This window comes from Aegilops tauschii, chromosome 1 (genome assembly GCF_002575655.3).
Source record: "Aegilops tauschii subsp. strangulata cultivar AL8/78 chromosome 1, Aet v6.0, whole genome shotgun sequence".
Taxonomy (NCBI): Eukaryota; Viridiplantae; Streptophyta; class Magnoliopsida; order Poales; family Poaceae; genus Aegilops; species Aegilops tauschii.
In genome coordinates, this window is record NC_053035.3 from 90295245 (window position 1) to 90317013 (window position 21769).

Consider the following 21769-nt stretch of genomic DNA (forward strand, 5'->3'; position numbering starts at 1 on the left):
AAAGAAAATACACAAATCACATATACTCTATTCCCATTGGTGGAGTTGGTTTGACACGGATTGATGACATGGCGCCCATCCATCCATCCATCATCCCACATCCATCCATCCATTTATCTATAGAGCACAAAAAAGAAAATGAAAAGGGGAAACCCCACAGACCCACCCACCCCGATCCATCCCTCCCACACCCCCTCTCGTCTCCCACCCACCCCCGATCCCATCCCTCCCAAACCCTAACCCGCACCCGCACTCCTCCTTCCTCGGCTCCTCGCCGCCGCCACCTCCTCCCCGTCCCGCAGCAGCGCCCACCGCGTCACCTGCCGGCCGCCCTTGCGGGTGGCCGCGTCTGCGGCGACGACGGAGGCCGCGATCGGTCGTCTCCCTATCCGCCTCTCTCCCTAACGCCAGACCCAATCCGCCGCCGTCCTCTTCTCAAGTCGCACCGCGACCTCCAACCTCATCGCCGGCAGCCCCTCCCCTTTCCTCCTAGATCGACTCGAGCTGCTCATGTCGTGGCCAGATCTGGCAGGAATTCCCTCCCTCCCACCTCGCTCCGCATCCCGATCCAGATGCACACATTGACAGAGCTTTTGGCAGCTCCTGCTCAGCTGCTCCCATGGGCCTCTGTCTGTCCGTGGCCTACGCCCACCGCCGGGCCGTGCAGCACGACGACACCGTCGACGTGATGGTGTGTCGCAGCGGCTCCAACTACTAAGGGATGGATGGATGTAGGCGGGCACATCAACCCGGCGGTGACCTTCGGGCTGTTCCTGGCGAGATCATCGGCACCTTCTTCCTCGTCTACACCATCTTCTCCGCCACCGACGCCAAGAGGAACGCCAGGGACTCCCACGTTCCCGTGAGTACCATCACCGCCGTTCTTCCCCCTATTGAATCTCCTTACTGTGTGTGCTTAATGGTGTGTGGAACGTCAACAGATCCTTGCCCCGCTGCCAATCAGGTTCGTCGTGTTCCTGGTCCACCTGGCCACCATCCCCATCACCGGCATCAACTTGGCGAGGAGCCTCGGCGCGGCCATCATCTACAACAGGGAGCACACCTGGTCAGACCACGTGAGTGAACTAAAACCGAAACTAAATCCTAACACCCGCCTTTTCCTTTGTCTGAACTTGAAAGCATGGCACTTGTTTTTTGCAGTAGTAGTAACTACGGGCATGTGGTAACTTTAAGTTGATGCAGGCGCATAACTACTCTAGCACACCTAATTAACTGATGTGTAATTGAGAAGCTTAATCTGGTGAACCGATGTGACAGTAGCAGCAATAATTGAACTAATGCTATATGTAGGCTTAACAAACTGAGCAAGGGAAACCATTATATCCCCTTGTTTTATGATTTAGCTTTTACTTCTTCTGGCCAAACATGTGCTTTAGCCTTTTGCCTTTTCTTATCAATAGTTTTTTTGCTTGTTTTTGAGCTACTGCCACTTTGAGCTGTTGTACATTATCTGGTGTACATTTTGTGGTCTAGAAACAAAATTACTAAGCAAGGTGAAGCCCTGAGCTTGACTTCATCGCTGTGCTCTATGTATATTTATTTACTGCTATAACATGGATATATATTCAGCTTTAATGTTAGTTGTAGCGCTAACACATCCATATGTGAAAAAAAGGGTTCAGACAGAACTATGCTTGCTAGTACTATCTCTCTAAAACATGTGCAATTTGAATCCCAACAATCCAACCTGGTAATGGCAGATTTTGCCTTCTTAGAGTTGTATTGCGATTTAATTTAGTGCTACATGGTTTTAGATTTCTTTGTTCACTTGAGCATTAAAACTAAGTAAGATGCGTATTTGACACATGGTATCGGCAAGGACAGAATGGCTTCTGATGTGTTGTGCTTATGTATTATGATTGCAGTTGCCGACCTCTTCCCGGGCTTCGCAACCAGCTTCCAGCAGGTCTACGCGCTGGCGCGTGCGACGTTTACTGCAGCAACTATGTCACCCAGCCCGTGCAGCGCGTCGCGGTCGAGTGCGGCGGCGCCCCCTCCGACCAGGTCTACCTCGACAAGTGCTACATTACCCCCACTATTTCATGAATGGTTCATTACAGTAGTTCTTTCTGCAGTAATTTCAGTGTTTCATAGATTAAGATTACATATGTATGTTCATGAATGATGAGTAGTTTCAGTTATTTCCCAACTTGAAAGAAACCGGAATAGGCAGTAGTAGGACAATGAGTCATCCTGCACTAGTACAAGTACATGAACAAGTAGTATTATACGAGTTAGTGTTGATTTTCAAATTTGATGCTCTCTAATGATTGCTCACGTGCCCTCAGGAATCTGTTATTCCTTTTTCATCATCAGGATGACAACAAGTCTTCTTAGTGGGATCAGACGGCACATTGCCGTTGCCAAAAACACTGTGATGTCGTTTCGCTTGTATGCCATGCTCTCGCACCAAATCCTGGTATATATATGCTGATCCCATGTTGAACCTGAGCTCAATTATTTTGGGAAATACTGAGACATCAGATGGCCTATCATCATCTTTACGTAGTTTTTAGTTGACTTATCGTTATGTATAAGCAGCTCATCTGGCGGCAGTACTATTGGTTATTATTTATAAGAAGTCATACTGATCATGAAAAATATGCCACAGTAAACTTTGAAACAATACTGATAACAGTTTCACATAGTTGTGCCCCTTTATATTGCTTGCTCTCACTCAATAGGCACCATTTGTCCATTTCTGTTCCATATCTCTTACCCTGATGTTGAAAAAGTAATTAAGTCTTGAACTACTTGAATCATTGATGTGCTGTAAATCTATGCTCGGTTCTATATGCGAAGATAGACACTATCTTTGCTGCTTGTGTCTTGAATAAATAAATAAAATTATGTAATGATGATCTGAAATGTCACACAGGTGACCATTTGTGATGTCGCCACCGTCATGCCGGTTGGAGGTGCTGCTGCTGCATCTGGCGGAGCTGCAGCTGCCGCCCCAAAGGGCAACCTTCATCAAACACAACCCCATAAAAGGGCCTCAAGGTTCTGTGCCCCATCGCCCCTCTTTCTAAATTACTGAAACGAAAATGGCTAGGCCTGATGTGCCTCTTGTATCTATTGCTCGATTTGTTATGATTTGATTCACCAAGAGTGATTCTTCTACAATCTTGTAGTATGGTTAAATGGAACAACGAGGGATGTTTCTAATTTGGTTATTGCTAGAATAATTCATCGACTTGAGATATGCTGGGATGTTTTGCCTGTCCTTACTGAAGAAGATAAGAAAGGAATTTAATTGGATGGTCCCTTTCATCGTGCTTAATTATGTTCTGCTTGAGTTTACTGCCTTATTATGTTCTGCTTGAGTTGACACTATTTATGTCCAAACCTGGGTTTATACTCTTTGCTTGTTGTCATCACTCATTGGTTGGGCTGTTTACTTAATGTATTTGTTGTCCGATTGCTCCATCATATTTCTTGATGTACTTCTACATATATATGTTGGTTGTAATCTGCTTGAACGATCCAAGTACTTGATATTCCATTCTGTTCTTGTAGGTGAATGGAGCTTGTGTTGTTGATAGAACACCGTTGATGACTTCTTCCTATGTTGAAGAGCATGTTCCATGGTATCCAAGAGTAGCTAGCTTTAACTTGGCAGAGCGTTTTATTTTTCAATCGCAATATTTGTGATTGTGTGGAATATTGTATGGTTATGTACGTGAAGTTTTAAGTTCCTGGGCATGCAATATTTGTAGGTTAAACTGGTTGTTGTGATGTGAACGAGTGTATGGAGTTTCACATGTTCTGTTCTGTACAGAATATATTGTAATAAACCTATTTTGGTTGTTATTTGAAGATTTTCATATTCTTTTCTTCTTTCTGTTTGATATATACTGCTTAAAAAGCGATGTGGATCCACTGCCAGGAAAAATCTGACAATTGGGACCCATCTAAAAACTGGACTGCAAAAAACCCTCGAAAATAAAAATGAAATGGACCGCAAAAGGCCATGCCTAGAAAATAAAAAGGCCAAATTGTTGGGCCAGGCCCATGTAGCTAGAGAAAATTCATAGAAAAAATATACATTAAAAAGGCCGAATTGTTGGGCTCGGCCCATGTAAAAGGCCGAATCGGACCGGGCTGATTCTTATGCCACATCAGCTTGCCACGCTGGATGCCTACGTGGCCTGAGGAGGTTGCTAGTGACCAAAAATTTGGTCATGGAACCAATGACCTTTTACATATCACAAAGAAGGTCACTAATTTCAGTTTATGACCGCCAACTTTTGACCTTCTGTTTTTGGTCACAAAAAGGTCGCAAATGAAAAACTATGACCTTTCAACGGCCAATAGTGAGGGTCACAAATTGACATATTTCTTGTAGTGGTCCTGTTCATCCACCCCCAACCGGCTGGCGTGCGACGGCCTCCTCAGGGTCCTATTAATCCAGCGGCAACGGCCTACTACCACGGGGTCCTGTTCATCCAACCCCCACCGGGAACTGTTCATCCACAGCCAACCAACCGGCTCGACTCACCACGTCTCGACTCGTTCTACATACCGCATGCACGGTAGCAACAGTCACTGTTCATCAAGAGGCAACCCAACACCGGCTGGCTACGTCTCGCACGGGGGCTTGATCGGCTTCAGTAAGCAGCAATAGTGATCGATCACTCAGGTTTAGTTAGCAGCAGCAGTGAAGGAATTGCTCGGGTTTGGTCAGCAGCGAATGAATCGCTCGGGTTCAATTAACAGCCAAGGGATTGATCGCTTGGGTTAAGTAATGTCCTATTGCTCTAGGTTCAGATAGCCAACGCCTCGCACACACGCGCGTACACGAGAGAAACGCGCAAACCACAGTGCATCGCTCGGCCCCAACCACCCACCGTAATAGGGAACTCCCCGATATTTTTTCCTCGCCCTCGCTTCTACCATGGTTTTTTCCGTCATGGACGGCCCAAAGAATGTCATGCAGCTGCGTATCTGGCCCACCCAGGATAAAAAGCCCATTTTCTTTCATGATTTTTTGTCATAGAAGTAGGATCCCACCACATCTATGATGATACTGGGTTTTGTAACAATTATCGTCATAGAAGTGTCATAAGCATGACAGAAAAAAATTCTCGTTCGGCCCAAAATGTCATGGATGTGTCTTTTCACTGGTACACGTCGGTGCTATACAAATGGTTTTTAACCCCTTTCCGCGACGGCGTTCAAAACCGTCACCTAGTGAGTGTGGCCGATAGGGGGTCCTTCCCACACGACCCAGAAACCGTCGGGGATATGCCCTCCTGGCACACACGCTCGGCAAAATGAGTTCGTGTCCGACCAGTGAGCACTCAAATACAGAAATACGTATAGTAGTGCTAAAAAATATAATTATACAGGCGAAATCATTTCCGGTCGTAAGTACATCCCACACAGTCAATCACCGCTAAACGTTTCCGTTCGTATATACATCCCACACAGTCACTCCAAGGAAAATGTTTGTGCAAGGTGGCGTAACACAAACAGTTTTCAAGAGAATGTCGTGTGTGATTGTTCATTGATCCAACACGGTTTATTCCCAGAAACTGTGTGCGTTGCCTGAGGTCATCGCCCACGGTGTTTTCTCAATAACCATTTGCAATAGGAACCAATTAGCGGGCTAATTGCCCTATTATTAATAATCCATTTACTAATCTAATTGACATTCATATTAAGCACATAATATATTCCATTTCCATATTAAGGACGCAAGATTTCATAATTGAAATACATCGGAGTACAACATGATATAGCTTCAGCACTCAGCTACCCCATTACACGACTGCACCAGCAGCAAGTTTCACATGCAACATCTAGAACCTTTCGAAATTAGCATCATAGATGGTACATAGAGAGATGCATCTCATCTGAAAACTGCTGAAGCGAAGGCGAATATTGAGCCTTCATTCATGTTGAAGGTCTTTGCAACTTTAGGCCAGTGCCTGTGGATGATTGACCGTCCATCCTTCGACCTCTTCAGGAACACTTCAATATTGAACCGTGGGTGTTGTATGAAAACTTTCCTCGCCTCCTGACCACAGAGGTGGTTTGAGAGGTAATCATCAGTGAACCCTGAAAACAAGGATGTGCATAAATATCTTCTCTATATTGGAAATGGGGCAAAGGAATAAAAAAGGCAAGGTATAATAGTTAGTACCATCTTGTAAACCTCAGTGCTTCCCATTGTTTCCGTGCAACACATATAAGGTAGTTAGTCATCATAATAAGTAAGTGTTCGCATGCTATTAGTAAAATATGTTGATGATAAATAAGCACATTGCAGATTCATCAGATTAATTCAAGCCACATGGAAAACCCATTTATCCAACCAAGCATGATTAAGAACTAGGAAATATAGCACTTGTATATGTTTCTAATGTATTAAGTGCATACAAATTCGATTTATTCCTCACATCGTATACAATAACAGAATGCAGCCACAATAATTGAACATCGCATTGCAAAATTGATCCAAGCAGTTAACTGAACACCACAACAAATGAACCAAACGTTAACTGAGCACCACATTGCACAATATAACATTCTCCTAATAGAAGATCAGACAGTTAACCAAACCAAGCATGCTTAACAACTTGGAAATATAGCAATCGTATTTGTTTCTCATGTATTTAGTACAGCCAAATTTGATTTATTTCTCACATGGTATACAATAACAGAATGCAGCCACAACAATTGAACATCGCATTGTAGAATTGAGCCAAGCAGTTAACTAAACACCACAACAAATGAACCAAACGTTAGCTGAGCACCACATTGCACAATATAACATACTCGTAATAGAAGATCAGATAGTTAACCAAACCAAGCATGCTTAACAACTTGGAAATATTGCACCCTGAAGAATTGAACATCACATTTGCATAATTGAACCAAGCCGTTAACTAAACACCACATTGCACGACATATAGAACATATACACTATAGCAAAAGATTGCATGGTAAAAGTAGATAGCACAATTCACTAGAATTTTTTAAGGAGAGGCAGTAGCTAGCAAACTGAACATGGGTCCTTATAGTGAGCTAATAAGACAAGCTACTCCTCATTGTCAGAGATATCAATGACGATTGGCTCCTTGGACATGGAAGAGGGCGAGGCCTCCGCATCGTGGGTGCCCTTTTTGTAGTGGTGAGTTGCCTGAGCCGCTCCGGGCACCAACCTGCTGGCTCTCGAGATGAGGTAAGCACGTGCACGCTGAGAAAACACCTCATAGTCTTCATCGAAGGCACCGACGGTGGCCTCAAGAAAACGCCACAAACTGTCGTTTAAATCAGCCAACCACGTCGTGGTGTCGGCGCGCGAGGCGTCATCGGTGGCATCGACGGCGAGGTGCTCCTCCAAGATCTGGGGTCGGCACGAATGGCAGCCATCGCGACCTCATCCGGGCGTGCGGCCGCGATTTGCTTCTCTGCTGCCAAATTCTCCTTGAGATCCTAGCTATACTGTGTGCACCATGGCTTAGGCCGGCGCTTATTTGGTGGAGGGGTCGGTGATTTGGGTGGAAGGTGCCGCGCTCGCGCCGGCGGTCGGGGCATGTGGGATGTGGAAGGAGGAGGAGGATGCGGGTCGGGTGTGGATTACCTGCCTGGATAGGCGAGGCCGAGCAGCGTGAAGGAGGGTCGCCAGCAAGGAGGCGGCGCTGCAAGCAAGGAGTGAAGGTTTCAACTTGGAAAGGAAGGCAGAAACAGGGGAAATGTGGCTTTTGCTAAGGGGAGGGGGCGGGGAGGAATATATTTTCGCGGAAGCCGAAAATTTGGAATCGCTTCGGCGAAAAAACTGGCGCGCAAAGTGTCATCAGACACGGTCCCTTATTCAGAGTGGGCTGTGGACTGTAGCCATGGCACCTTCTCGTGTAAGCCGTATGCGTACTATACTCCAACGGTGCTCCAAGATACTGTGTGCTGCATCTCACACGGTTGATTATAATAAACAGTGTGGGATCTACTTGATTTTTTGTCTTGATTTGAATTACATAATGGGGTCACAGTGGCCATCGATGGTGTTTGAATTGCTAGACCTTTTGTCTGTAGTGAACATGCAAATATATATGTGTCATAAAAGAATTGGAATTATTCAGGGTTCGTTTGGACATTTTTACGCATTAAGTGAGTTTTCAATGCATTTATGTGCATAATTCAAATTTGAACTACATGCACATGCTCCAGTGCATATAAATTGGTTGAAAAATCAAATCTTTGTCCTTGGGTGCATGCTTAGGTCCCATGCAAGAAATGGGAATGAATGTCAAACACCCTGCCACTGTCACTCGGCCGCAAACATTGAGATACCTGGTTTTTAAATTCTAGTAAATCCAAAACTCGTCTGAACTTCATGAAACTTGGCATGCTCTCATGGAGCGGCATCAACTTGCCGTGTGTCAGGAGTTTTTGGCGACATATGCCAAAGGATGGCTTATCTTGGTGGGAGCTAGTAAGACGTCGCCGATGCGTGGAAACAAGATAAGGCGTAGACACGAACGCCGGTGCACTTTACCCAGGTTCGGGGCTCTCCTGCTCTACGGGGTCTCCGCATGATCACTAACTCAACAAGTGACTACAAGTGCTCCTTGAGTTGTTTGGCTAGAGGAGGAAGAAGGGCAGGGCTGGCTCTACTCCTCCCTCTACGTGGTGTGTGTAGTTTCTCAAGGGCTGAACCCTTTGCATGGGTGCCTTGGGGGGTTTATATAGGCCTACCCCCAGGGGCACAATGGTAATCTGGCTGGGTGGTAGGACCCGACTGTCAGCGTCTCTAGTCGCCGGCTTCTCCGCCGGCAGGTGGGCCCGCCGCCTGGTGGGTCCTGCCGGCTGTCTCGTACTCGGCCGACAGGCCGCTCCCGCCGCTGGCGGGTCTTGCCGGCTGCTTAGTACTGTAGCCGTGCCACTGATGATGTGTGCTTTGTCGGGGGGAGCGTGGCTACAGTCCCGCCGCTTGATGGGCGTTCACTGTAGCCACTCCCCGTCTCTTCTGATTAATGGCGCACGGACTCCAAGGGAGGGGGAGGGCCGCCTGGTCAGGAGTCGGCCTCCCCACAAGGCGGCTGATCAAGGCTCGCCATCTTCTAGCTTCTCACGGACAGGTGGGACCCGCCGCCTGTAGGCCGTACCGACAGTCCGTCGTGGGAGCATGGCCTTCTCTGCCGCGGGTGATGTCATGGGCTGCGTGGCAACAGTGCCGCGCCAGGCGAGGGGTGTCCGCCCAGTACGCCGCACTATGGCCACGCTCCACCCTGGATTCGGGGGTGGCAGACTGCACTGTAGCCACGCTCCACCCTGGATTCGGGGGTGGCAGACTGCACTGTAGCCACGCCCCGTCTCGTCGTGTTTATGTGGGTGCCAACTTCGAGGGCACGAGGGGCCGCCTGCTAGGAGTCGGCCCACTCGGCGGTTGTCTTTTGAGTTTTGCCGCCTCCTAGCAACCGGCCGTTTGGACCAACCGGCTCCAGGAAGGTGGCCTTCTGCCTTTGATTCTTGAGGGGCGCAGCCGGCCCCGATGTCTTGAAATACCATGGGAGGCTGATGAGGCTAACTGTGGTCATTTACTCTGACAGTAGTCCCCGAAGCTGGTGGGGTGCCGCGGCTGAAAGAGCCTAGGAGCCTTAGCGGCTTCCTACTCCGAGTGGTCTGGCTGATCTTGCTTCATCCGTCTTCCGGAGTGCCGACTGTCAGGAGTCGATCAAGACCAGGTCGGCCGCCTGGTGATTTTGAAGCGTCGTGGCTGGAGCCAGATGGCACGCCAGCCGGGTGCCAGGCTTGCCGCCCGCTACCTGCGTGCCATGCAGCGCTAGCCGGGCCAGCCTGCCGGCCCACGCGTGCGACAAGACGTTGCTGCAGGCTGGGGCCCACAACTACCGTGCCTCGGCGAATGGGCAGATCCGCTGTGGCCGAGGCGGAAGGTTAGGACTCTGTGCGCAGTAACTACACGCCGTTACATCACGGTAATTGCGGGGTCATGGGATCGTGGGCGCAGTTAATCCCATGACCTCCCACGTTCTCGCCTCCTCGTCTCCGACGCTTGGGCTATAAGTAGGGGGAGGAGGGGGTGGCAGATGCACGCACGCCCTCCTCTCCTTTCTCCTTCCTTCTCTTTGCCGCTGCCTCCGCACTTCCGTATCTTGTCGAAGTGCTGCCGCAGCCCATCGTCGCCAGGCCCGTTTTCCCCGCAGCGTCGCCGCTCCGCCACGGTCTTGCGCGTTCATGACCGCGCCATGCCTCCGTCGGCTCGAGCTCTTATGGCGCGCGAGCGTGCCAGCGACTGGGACGGCTTGAATGTCCATGACGACCACCTCTCCTTCCTTCGCCAAACGCGTCAGCTGCCTGGCGCGGGCTATGTAGAGGTATGCGCCCCGCCGGAGAAGGAGATCACACCGGCGCCGGAAGACGGCGAACGCGTCGTCTTCCGGTCGCATTTCCTTCATGGCTTCGGCCTGCCGGCTAGCGGCTTCTTCCGTTCCTTCCTCCAATTCTATCGCCTCCAGCCACACCACCTCACACCGAACACGGTGGTGCTGATGCCCGCCTTCATTACTCTCTGCAAGAGTTACCTTGGCGTTCTCCCCACCCTTTCTACACCAAGCTCGGCACCGCCGTCAAGGGGGAGGCGGCCTAGTGCGGAGCCTTCATCGCGGTGCGACGTTCGAGCTCCGGGAATAGCTTCCTGTCCATTAGCTTGACATAGTCAGTCAAGCTGTGGCAAAAATCTTACTTCTATGTCAAGGATGTCCACCCGACGGCCGACTTCATGAACCTGCCGGCTTATACAGCTGGCCCGCCGGCTGAACCTCGCACCAACTGGACTTTCAAGCCGAGGACACTGTCGGCCGCCTCCAACGCCGCCATCGCTTAGCTCAAGGAGATGACGGAGTCGGAGGGCCTCAAGGGGTCGGACTTGCTGACCGCCTTCGTGGTGCTCTGGGTGCTCCCTCTTCAAGGCCGGCCTCATTTGATCAGCCGGATGAGCGTGCACCAAGACCCGTGCCTTATGTGCACCAAGGAGATGCGGACCCGGAAGTGGCCCAGCTGGTGAACTATATCTCGAACTGCAAGCTCTTGGAAGCAGAGTGGCAGTTTGGCAAGCGACCATACTCCCGCTGCCCGCGGTGAGTCTTCAATTCTTTTCTCTTTATTTGTCGGGTTCTGCTTTGCCGCCTAATCAGTCGGTCACGATGCAAATCTTCACAACCCAGCTGGCAGCCGACGCCCTGGAACAGGGTCAGGAGTACCTGCCGGACCAGTCAGTGAGTGACGCGGACGACCCCGACTTGGGGGCGGCCGCCCTGGAAGAAGACGACGCCACAGGTGGCGGTGGCGGAGCAGGCGGCTCCAGAGGAGGAGGCGTCGAGGACTGGCCCAACGACTACGAGGAGGCCGAGCCGCTCCGCCCCCAGGGCGTCGATAGGGCGGGCGCGAGCTCCTCAGCGGCGCCGACCTCGCCAGGCGGCGCGCTGAAGCGCCGAGCCGGCCCACCGTTCTTCGGCAGCTGGCGGAAAAAGCCCAGGAACACGACCACTGTGACCAGACGGCAAGAGGCCGCCGCCAAGGCGGCCCAGTTCCAGAGGGCCCCGAAGCAGCCGCCCACAGTGTTTTCGTAAGTGTTTGCTATCTCTTGCGCTTTCTTTTTCTTCTTTCTTGCAAACTCCTTCTGAGTTTCTTCTTTTCCTTGTTTGAATAGGGCCCCGCTCTCTGTTGAACGGTCAGAGTATGCTTCCGTGATTGGGGCGATGGAAGGTTCCGCCAACACCCGCCGTGTTGACCCGCGCGCCAAGCTCCAGGCGGCGACGGAGCGGAACACGCAGGAGGCACGTGAGGAGCGGGAGGAGGCGGAGCGACAGAAGACGGCGGCTACCAAGACGGCGCAGGATGAAGCCGACGCGGCCACCAAAGCTCAGGCTGACGCCACGGCCAAGGGGCGGGCGGACGCGACCGCCAAGGCGCAGGAGGCGGAGGTGGCCCATAGCGAGGCTCCACAACTTGTCATCCCACTGCGCTCCACGCCACCCGCGCCCGAGATCCCGGCGCCGACTGGGGGAGCCAGCAATGACTAGCTGGTCATGGAGAGGGGAGGGGGCGACGTCATCATCTTAGGGGCGGAGGTGCCCCTGCAAGCGCCGAGTGCCGACACGCAAGGCAGTCGGCCTGAAGTGCCACCGGTGCCACCAGCTGACAACGAGTTGGTGGTGGGTTCGACTCCGGTGGTCCGCACTCCAGGGCGCCATCGTTCGGAGAAGGCGGCGTCCGCGCCAAGGCCGTTGGACTTTGGGGCCGCAAGTTCTTCGGCCCCTGATGCCGAGGCCAGCAGCGCCGCCCCACCAGGGTGGACTCTTGGGGGCGGGACGGGCTTGCTGAATCGGGCAGGGAATGACGTCCAGGCCCATCTTTAGGCCCAAGGCGCCGCCCTACAACAGTACACAAAGGAGTTCTTGGCGACGCGCGCAGCCATTCGGGTATGTCTCTTGGCGTACAGGCAGCGAAGGACGGCGAGGCCAGCCTCCTGGCCGAGTTCGAGACTGAGCGTTCGAGCTGGGCCGAGAAGGAGAAGGCGCTGAACGATGGCTATGGCAATATCGAGGACATGATCGACGGTGAGTTGCCTCTTCCTTTTGAACAGCCGCCGACTGCTGCAGAAGTCGGCTTCTGGCTTCTAATATTTTCTTCTTGTGCGGAGTTCTTCCCTCACTACGCCGTTGCCGCCGGTCAGGCCATCGAGGCACGCCGCGACAAGCGAAGGAGCGAAGGCGCGGAAATCGCGCCCAACGTGCCTCGGACCCTCAACGAGCAGCTTCTCGCCATCCAGGCACGCCTTCAGCCGGCTCATCGAATGCTTCGCCGCCTGTAGCACGTCGGAGCCCAGGTGATGTCCGCCCTCTGGCCAGAAGCCAACATTCCGCACACTCCTTGTCGAACTGCCGACTGGCTGGAAGTGGCAGTTGGCCGTCTTGAGGCGTGGAAAGGCTCTTCGGCCCGGGCGGGTGCACACAGGGCCATGGAATTCATCAAGGCCTGGTATCCCAGGCTGAACCTCGACCAGTTGGCCACCTTCTGGCTGGAGGCCACTGGGGAGTTGGCGGTGGTGGCAGCTAAGCTTACTCAGCGTGCGGCGGCGATTGCCGAGTACACCAACACCAATAACTTCATCCCCGAGCTGGACGAGGAGGGTGTCGAGCTGTCGCCCAACTGGTTCGGGCTGAACCCGGCTCATGGCGAGGACTTGATGGAGGAGATCACCTCCAGCGACGAAGGTGAGGACGAGGAGGGCGAGGATGGCGAAGACGACGTGCCGGAGGACGGGGTGGATGGGGAAGTCGGAGTGGATGGCCAGCCTCAGCTCGATCGCGCCTCGAGCAACGAGTCGCAAGTGAGCACGTCGACTGCTGCTGAAGGCGACCAAGCCGAGACACGCCAGCCAACCGCTCCACCAGCCGGCGCAGCCGACTCCACCAACCTGCCGGACCCGCCTACTGCTCCCCTAGCCTAGGCGGCCAGTTTTATCTTTAACTTTTCCTGCTTCGTAGTTTCTTTGAACAAACTTGTTAAATTTGCGCAGTTCCACCCGCTGGGGGTGTATTCAAACTTCGTTGAATGCTGGCCAAGGGCCTTTTGATATATAAATTAATGCTCGCACGAGTTATGCTTTTGCCGAGTTCCGACGTTTCTTGATTTCTGTTCTTTGGCCTTTTTCCTTTACCGCCCTCCCATGGTTGTCGTCTTGCCAGCCGGATAGCCGCTCTGCGGACTGTGGCTGGGTCAAGTACCTAGCCATGTTGGGAGGGCAACTACTTTTGCCAACTGGAACGTAGCAAGCTAAGTAAGAAACCAGTCGGCCGGCTGCTCAGCAGCCGGTTGGTGAGGCGGGAAGCCGGCTTATCCTATGTAGATGCTTTTGTCCTTAGCCATTTCTCATGTGGGCATCGTTTCCTGCCTTGAACTCTTGCCAGCTGGACGGTCGCTCTGCGAGCTGCGGCTTGTGGCAAGAGTGTCGGATGTGGGGTTCCGGCAAACCCTTAAGGTTCGAACACTGGGGTGCGCGCGAAGTCTTTCCCTCCTACCGATCTACGCTCTAGCTCGCTAAGATCTCACGGACGAACTCGACGAACTCGCAACACAGAAAGACACGAGGTTTATACTGGTTCGGGCCAGTGTGGTGGTGGTGGATTGCCTCTTGGGCTGATGATGAACAGTACAAGGGAAGAACAGCCTCCTGAGGTTGAGGTGTTCTTGTGCTTGTGTAGTTGAGGATGATCTGAACCAGTTCGGGATCAGTTGCCTCCTACTGTGCTGGCTAGTCCTATTTATAGAGGCCCTAGCCCTCTTCCCAAATATCGAGCGGGAAGGGAGCCAACAACGTCCGGCGAATTTGAAGGGGGGCAGCTAGTACAAGCTATCCTGACAAAAGTGGTCTTCGCCTGCGAAAAGCCCTGGTGGTGACGCCGTCTTGGGCTCCACGATGACCTCCGTCTTGCCGTCCTCCTGGTCTTGGTCTCGTTGCACCAATATGGCAACCTTTGCCTGATGCCTCGGTACTCTTCGCCTATGCTGGCCTCCTTAGCACCAAAGAGGAAATAAGGACGCTGCGCGCGCTCGCGCCCGCCTGGCACCCGCCTGGTGCCATTGGTCATGGCTCACGTCACGAGAGCCTCGTGAGGTATGCCTCGCCTTGATATCTCCGCTCCTCGTGAGCCTGCCTGGATAGGCCACTCCAGAGGAGGTCTTGTGTCGTCCGCCTCGCGAGGCTTGGACCCTCCCGAGGGTCTTGGATGCCTTGTTGATGAAGATGGGCCGTACGGCCTACTGGCTTAGCCACGCAGTGGGCCGCAGGCAGGCAAGTCTGGGGATCCCTATTCCCAGAACGCCGACAGTAGCCCCCGGGCCCAAGGTGCGCTCGGGCTTGGCTTCGCAGTGAAGCCAAGGGTCAAGTTCAGAGCACCGCGGGCCCCAAAAGCCTGCGGCCTCGGTCGACGCGTGGCGGTTGATTGGACGTGGGCGTCTCCGCTTCCCCACGCTGCCTTTGAATCTGCCTGGCTATGCGGCCCCTGCGGCCTACACAATTATTCCTCCGTCGCCTGCGCCTTGCTTCCCCAATTCCCTTGCTTCCTCGAGACTCTGTTTCTCTTCTCCAATCTGACTTGCTCGCCGCCTACTCCATCGCCATGGCGCCGAAACAAGCTGAGAAGGGGAAGAGACCTTTGTCTCTGCCAGCTGCGCCTCCGTCCTTTGCGCCGGCGCTCGGCCGGTCTCGGGTGCTCAACGATGAGGCCATGGACAAGGTGCACCCGATGCTTGCTTCCAGCTTCAATGAGTGGGGGAGACGGTGGCTTGGCCTGCGTCTCGCACTCGCACGGCTCAGGAGGCCACCGAGGTCCCAATCTTCATAGATGCCCTCTGGGCTGGCCTGATTCCTCCCTTCTCCGCCTTCTTCAACGCGGTGCTCGAGCATTATCAGATACACGTGCTGCATCTCGACCCTCAGTCTGTGACTCTTCTCGCCGTCTTCGCCTTCGTGTGTGAAGCCATGGCTGACATATACCCTTCTGTGGCCCTCCTTCGCCATTTCTTCTCATTGCATCTGATCGACCCCCAACAAAGCTCGGGATGCGTGAGCTTCCATGCCGTGGCTGCGACGGCGGGCGAGGGGATCGACTTCGAGCTTCCTCCACCCATGAGCGAATTCCGGACACGATGGGTGTTCGTTGATGCCGGCGTGCTCAGTCCTCTGCTCCAGGCTCCGTCGGGGCCCACTGTTCCTAACTCCGGCTGGAGCTATCAGCGGCTCACGAGCCCCGGCCTTGCCCACGTCTAGCTCAGGTTGAGGCTGCTGAAGGATCGCGGCGTAACTGCGCCGATGGTGGTGAAGGAATTCGTCCAACGCCGGGTCGCTCCGCTTCAGCGCCATTCTCGCCCAATGTGGACCTTGCTGAGCAGCCAGGACCGCATGAGGTTCCAGGAGTGTGGGCTCCTCCTCGGGACGCGGCAAACAGTGCTCAAGGTCCTGACGGGCATCCCCTTGCCGGCCGAACTGCCTGGGAAGAACTGTTTGTTGTACTGCTGCAAGAACAAGGATGAATTTGTAAAGAACATGCCTCTCTTCGATGAATGGGGGCCACGGCCGATCGGCCTGGAGGGGCCTCGTGAGAACCCCATCGTCATGGTTCCCTTCCTTGCCCCTGATGCCGAGCTCGCCCCAAGTGACGGTGCAGGTGGGCGAGCTCCGGCGGAGGCCGGCGGCTCGAGTGCGGAGGAGCACGTGCCGAGTGGTGATCCTGGGGCATCGTCCTCAGGAGCCTGCCACTCCCCTCCTGAGGCGTCGGTTGCTGAGGAGACGCTGCATGCGACTCCCGAGGCCAAGGCTCCTGGAGCCTCGGCAGGTCGTGGTGAAACGGTGGCCGGTTGTTTGCCGCAACCGGGCACCCCTGAAGATATTCTTCCGAGCTCTTCTTCGGCCCCGCTGCGCACCAGCCGTCACGTCTAGCGTTTCGGCCGTCTTTGTGTGGACTTCGAAGAGCTCCGCAAGAGGAAATGATCTCCCAGCAGCAGCAACATCTTTGGGCCGCTGAAGCGGAGGAAGTACATTGCCGTTGACGTGTAAGTATCGTACCGCTGTGGCTCCTTCTGTGCTGTTTTTCGTCTCCTGGCGTCAGCTCTTCAGGGCTCCTTCCGTCGAGGCGGTTGCGCCTCCTAAGAAACGGCTTCGTCCTTCCTTGACTCCCCCATCGGCCTTGAGCGCTCCGAGTCCGCTCGTTGCCCCTGGAGCAGGGTTGGTTGAAGGGGCACTCCTGCCTTCCTGGCGTGCTGAACCTGCGGCCTTGCCGCTCCTCCCCGCTGGTATGGCGTGGAGCTTGGCAGGCGTGCCCAAGACTCCTCCGCTGGTCTTGGACGGCAATTTGTTGGCTTCGATCTTCGGCTCCTCTTCAAGCAGCCAGCCCCTGTCGGCTTGGGCTCCTCGTGAGGATTGCTTGACGTCAGGCTCGGTGTCAGCCCCCAACCCCCTGCCTGGAGGGGGCGCACCACTTGGTGCCCGCCCGCAGCCCCCGCGGCGGAGGACGAGGTGGGCAGAGCGTTCGGGCTCGAGCTCGGGCAGAGCGTGGTTCGTCACGAGCTCTTCCGGGAGGCGATGGGCGCGATGCGTCGACTTGGTGAAGAGCTCGCGAGTGTCGATTCGCGTCTTGAGGCTGAAGGTCTCCAGTTGGCGGAGGAGCGGCGCAAGCTGAAGGTGGCCATCAACCTCGGCTGCTATCAGCATGACCTTGAGAATGCGAAGGCCGAGGCGTCTCTCAAGGTTTCCCATGAAGCCCGCTCACGAGCCTTGGAAGAGGCTCGCGAGGCTGACCGCCGCTGCGAGGCTGCGGAGAAGCGCGCGTGGGAGCTCCAGGCCTGGAGCGCGTCTCTTGAGCAGCAGGTGGAGGCGCGCAGGGCCGCTCTTGCGTCGCTGAGGGGGACGCCCGCGGAGGAAGAGGAGGTCCGGAAGCGTGAGGAGGCACTGGCCATGGAGGCCATGGAGCGTAGCCGCGAGCTCAAGCAACTGGAGACGAGGGAGCGTCAAGTTTCCTATGAAGAAGACGCCATCAGGGCTCGCGAGGCTAGAGTCGAGGAGGAGGTTGATCGCCGGGTGGCCGAGGTTCGTGCATATCTGGAGGGTAGGTACGACCTGAAGCTGAAGCTCGGGGGCGTGGAGGATGAAGGCAGGGCCGCTGCCCTCAGGCCCAGGTTGGATGAGGCTGAGAGGCGTGCGGAAGCCACAGCCGCCGCCCTGGTTATGGTGCAGGCGGACTTGGCCTCCGCCCGCGGCGAGCTGCGTTCCCTCCAAAGGCGGGTTGATGACGCAGAGGCCGTCGCGAGGCAAAACACGGAGGAGGTGCTCCAGCGTCGAACGCTGGAGCGCGAGCATGCCCCTATTCTTCAGGATCTCCGGAACAGGACCAATATCGCCCTGGGCCATATTTGCGACGTGGAGGCGCCGACCCCTCACTCAAATGATTATGCCAGCCACCTGACCTTCTTCACCGAGGTGGTGACGCGCCTGGAGGCTCGATCAGCCAGAGCTCGCCAGCTTGTGGAGGAAAGGGGGTGTCGCCTGCTCGAGCGAGCTTTCTCCCGTGTCTTCAGCCACCTCCTGAATGCCGACCCCAACTTTGATTTTGACGCCGCCATCGCCCCCGTACCCACGGCTGTCCGGGGCGACCTAGCGCGCTGGGTTGAGGACAATGTGGACGCGTTGGTCAGGGCCTTCGCTTCGGAGGATGACGCCGTGGTGGTCGTTGCAGACAAAGGTGACGTGGTTGACGACGGCGACGGAGGCGTCGCTAATGGCGGCAGCGATGCCGATGAAGACCACGACGACGCGAGTGACGCATCCGCGGGTGACGCAGCGAGCGACATTTCCGGCTGATCCCTTGTTCTCCTGCCATTTCATCCTGCGCACAAACTCGGGCGCGGCCCTCGCAAAACTTGTAAGAGCATTTTGAGAGGGGGAGCCCCTCATGTAAGCAAATTGCAATTTTTACTTTCCCATGTGATGTGAGTTTGTGTCCTCGTGAACTTGTGAATCCTGATGCGAGTTTTCTGCCTTGGTTTACCTTAGTTAGCGCCAGCTTTGAGCTGGGCTGCGACATGTCAAGTTCCTGAGAACCTTGCGGAGCTCGCCACCCCGTCAGAAGGGGCCCCATGAGAGGTGAGCACCAGTTGCAGTGTTAGCGCGCGCTTGGTATGCGCGTGCTTCGCGCAGTCCCGCTCGCGAGGAGCTCGTGAGGGAAAGGCGACGGACATGAGTCCCAGTCAAAACGAGATCCAGAAGGCAAGAAATTGCGCAAACAAGAAAAGGCTCCCCCCGCACGCATCGATAAAAATTCGGTTTCAACTCAAATCCAGATCCAGAAAGCAAAGCTACAGAAAGAGAGATCCAAAGCAAAAGGTCGCGTCCGGCACCTAGTCTAGTCTTCTGGTCTTCAAGTCTTCTCACCAGCGCGGAGCTAAGTGCTGCCACTAGGCGTGGGAGGGAGCCCCAGGGCCTGAGGCCAGCACCCCTGAGACTCCGGGGCGTGTACAGCCCCAACTCATTATTACGTGAGAGTGTCAAGGGCGGCGAGCTTCACAGGCACTGGGCCTTCTTCACAGGTACCAGCCTTGCTTCATATCACCAGACGAGGGCCCCGCCTTGCGCCACTCTTGACCTCCTCTGAGCCGACCGGTCACCAGGACGACACAAAGGAGGGAAAGAGGACGCCAGCGGTTCCCTCGGCGACCACAGGTCCTCTGCTGAGGGAAGGGTTGTCGAGGCCTCCCAGGCAGAGGGCCTACCTCTGGGTGTCACCAGGCGTCGCGCGCCGCGGGGTGGAGCCTTGCTCCTGGCTCCCTCTTAGCGGCCCCCAGCGTGTCTCCGTTGTTGGAACGGGTGCCGCCGTGCCAGGGTCGTCGATCGACGCTGCAACCTGAGTCATCTGCAGCCCATGGTTAGCATAAGCTTGTTCCTGAGAGATTAGCGGTACCCTGTAGTTGTTGTTGCCGGTGCGACTGTCGTGGTTCTCTGTCGGTTCTTGAAAGGCTTTGGCTCCTAGCGCCTCCTCTTCGCAATCTTCTCCAATGAACGAGCTAGGGTCATCCTCTGGTGCGTACCCTTGGTCCATCATGCGGGGCACGTAGGCTTCCGGGGCCGTCACCCCGAACACCTAGCCGTGGTGCCCCACGCTCCATGTTGCTCCGCCCATGGCGGCGTCCTGGAGATGACAATACGGCATCCGGCTGGGACCATGGGGGCGACGCTTGTGCCCGTGCTTGTCGAGGGCGGCACGGGGGAGTCGGAGCCCCCTACGCCGACGGCCGTGCTGATGTTGATGAAGCCCCCGGGCGTAGTTGATGGCGCGCGGATGTGGTGAGGTTCGCCGCACAGCCCTGCAGTGGCCTGGGGAGGAAGCCGATAGCATAAGGGTGGTGCTCCCGACGCTGCTGCATCCAGCAGCTCGGCAACACGTTCCAGCAGCATGTCCCGGCCGCTTTCCATCAGCCTGCACCGCAGCAGCTCCCTTGCCACGGTGAGCGCTGCCTGCATGTTTTCTTGCTCCCGCCGTGAGTGCGGTGCCGTTGCTGTGGCATGGCTCACTGCTCTTACCGTGGCTCGTACCTGTCGTGGGGTGAGGGTGGACGACGCCTGGCCGCGCTGCCCGCACCCGGTGGGGTTTGGCGGCGCCCGTGCCGCTTGGAGTGCGGGGTCGAGACCTTCATGGGCAGGCGGCGCTGCCCGGGCTGGCCAGGCTGCCCAGCGGTCGGAGCCGGCCCTTGGATCTCCTGACATCATGGCTGGGGAGCGTCGGCGAGCTGGTTGGCGGAGAAGAAGCTCTGGCGCACCCCTACCTGGCGCGCCAAATGTCGGATGTGGGGTTCCGACAAACCCTTAAGGTTCGAACACTGGGGTGCGCGCGAAGTCTTTCCCTCCTACCGATCTACGCTCTAGCTCGCTAAGATCTCGCGGACGAACTCGACGAACTCGCAACACAGAAAGACACGAGGTTTATACTGGTTCGGGCCACCGTTGTGGTGTAATACCCTACTCCAGTGTGGTGGTGGTGGATTGCCTCTTGGGCTGATGATGAACAGTACAAGGGAAGAACAGCCTCCTGAGGTTGAGGTGTTCTTGTGCTTGTGTAGTTGAGGATGATCTAAACCAGTTCGGGATCAGTTGCCTCCTACTGTGGTGGCTAGTCCTATTTATAGAGGCCCTGGTCCTCTTCCCAAATATCGAGCGGGAAGGGAGCCAACAATGGCGGGCGAATTTGAAGGGGGGCAACTAGTACAAGCTATCCTGACAAAAGCGGTCTTCGCCTGCGAAAAGCCCTGGTGGTGACGCCGTCTTGGGCTCCACGATGACCTCCATCTTGCCGTCCTCCTGGTCTTGGTCTCGTTGCACCAATATGGCAACCTTTGCTTGATGCCTCGGTACTCTTCGCCCGCGCTGGCCTCCTTAGCACCAAAGAGGAAATAAGGACGCTGCGCGCGCTGGCGCCCGCCTGGTGCCGTTCGTCGTGGCTTGCCTCGCCTTGATATCTCCGCTCTTCGTGAGCCTACCTGGCTAGGCCACTCCAGAGGAGGTCTTGTGTCGTCCGCCTCGCGAGTCTTGGACCCTCACGAGGGTCTTGGATGCCTTGTTGATGAAGATGGGCCGTACGGCCTGCTGGCTTAGCCACGCAGTGGGCCGCAGGCAGGCAAGTCTGGGGACCCCCGTCCCCAGAACGCCGACAAAGAGAGGGCTTAGATGCCGGCACATTACTTATCTGACTGCAGGTAGCACTGACATAATACAAGGCGGCAAGCCCCCGGGCCGACTGCTCGAACACGGTGCCAGGCTGAAGAATGAAATAACACATTCATAGGCATAATACTTATTATATAGATAAAAAAGGGTAGCCCTCGTGTGCTCCTCGAGGGACCCGATGTCTTAGCGCTTAATACAAAAGGTAGTGTGGTACATACTGCATCAGCTGTAAAATCTTCGAAGGAGTTTTGCATTCCATGGGCGCTCTGTTTCCTTGCCAGAGTGGTCCCTCTTGCATGCCATGGGCTTCTGTGCATCGATCAGGTAGTAGGAGTTGTTGCCCAGGGCTTTGCTAATGATGAAGGGGCCTTCCCAAGGGGCCGAGAGCTTGTGCTGGCTGGCTGTTCGCTGGATCAGCCGGAGCACAAGGTCTCCCTCTTGGAAGGATCTTGGCTTGACCTTCCGACTGTGGTAGCGGCACAGACTCTGCTGGTAGATGGCGGA

At 55.0% G+C, this 21769-nt stretch overlaps 1 long non-coding RNA gene and 1 other non-coding gene across 3 annotated transcripts; both read left to right on the forward strand.

The window, feature by feature from the left end:
- Positions 1-207: 207 nt before the first annotated feature.
- On the forward strand, positions 208-2051 carry LOC109787534 (uncharacterized). Its single transcript, XR_012203242.1, has 3 exons — positions 208-862; positions 942-1076; positions 1887-2051. It is a non-coding gene; the product is annotated as an uncharacterized protein (transcript).
- A 3-nt stretch (positions 2052-2054) lies between these two features.
- Positions 2055-3853, forward strand: LOC109787521 (uncharacterized). 2 transcript variants are annotated; one of them, XR_006669960.2, is made up of 3 exons: positions 2055-2440; positions 2900-3024; positions 3541-3853. It is a non-coding gene; the product is annotated as an uncharacterized lncRNA (long non-coding RNA). The 2 variants fall into 2 exon arrangements; XR_005768699.3 differs by having other exon boundaries at positions 2055-3024.
- The last annotated feature ends 17916 nt before the right edge of the window (positions 3854-21769 follow it).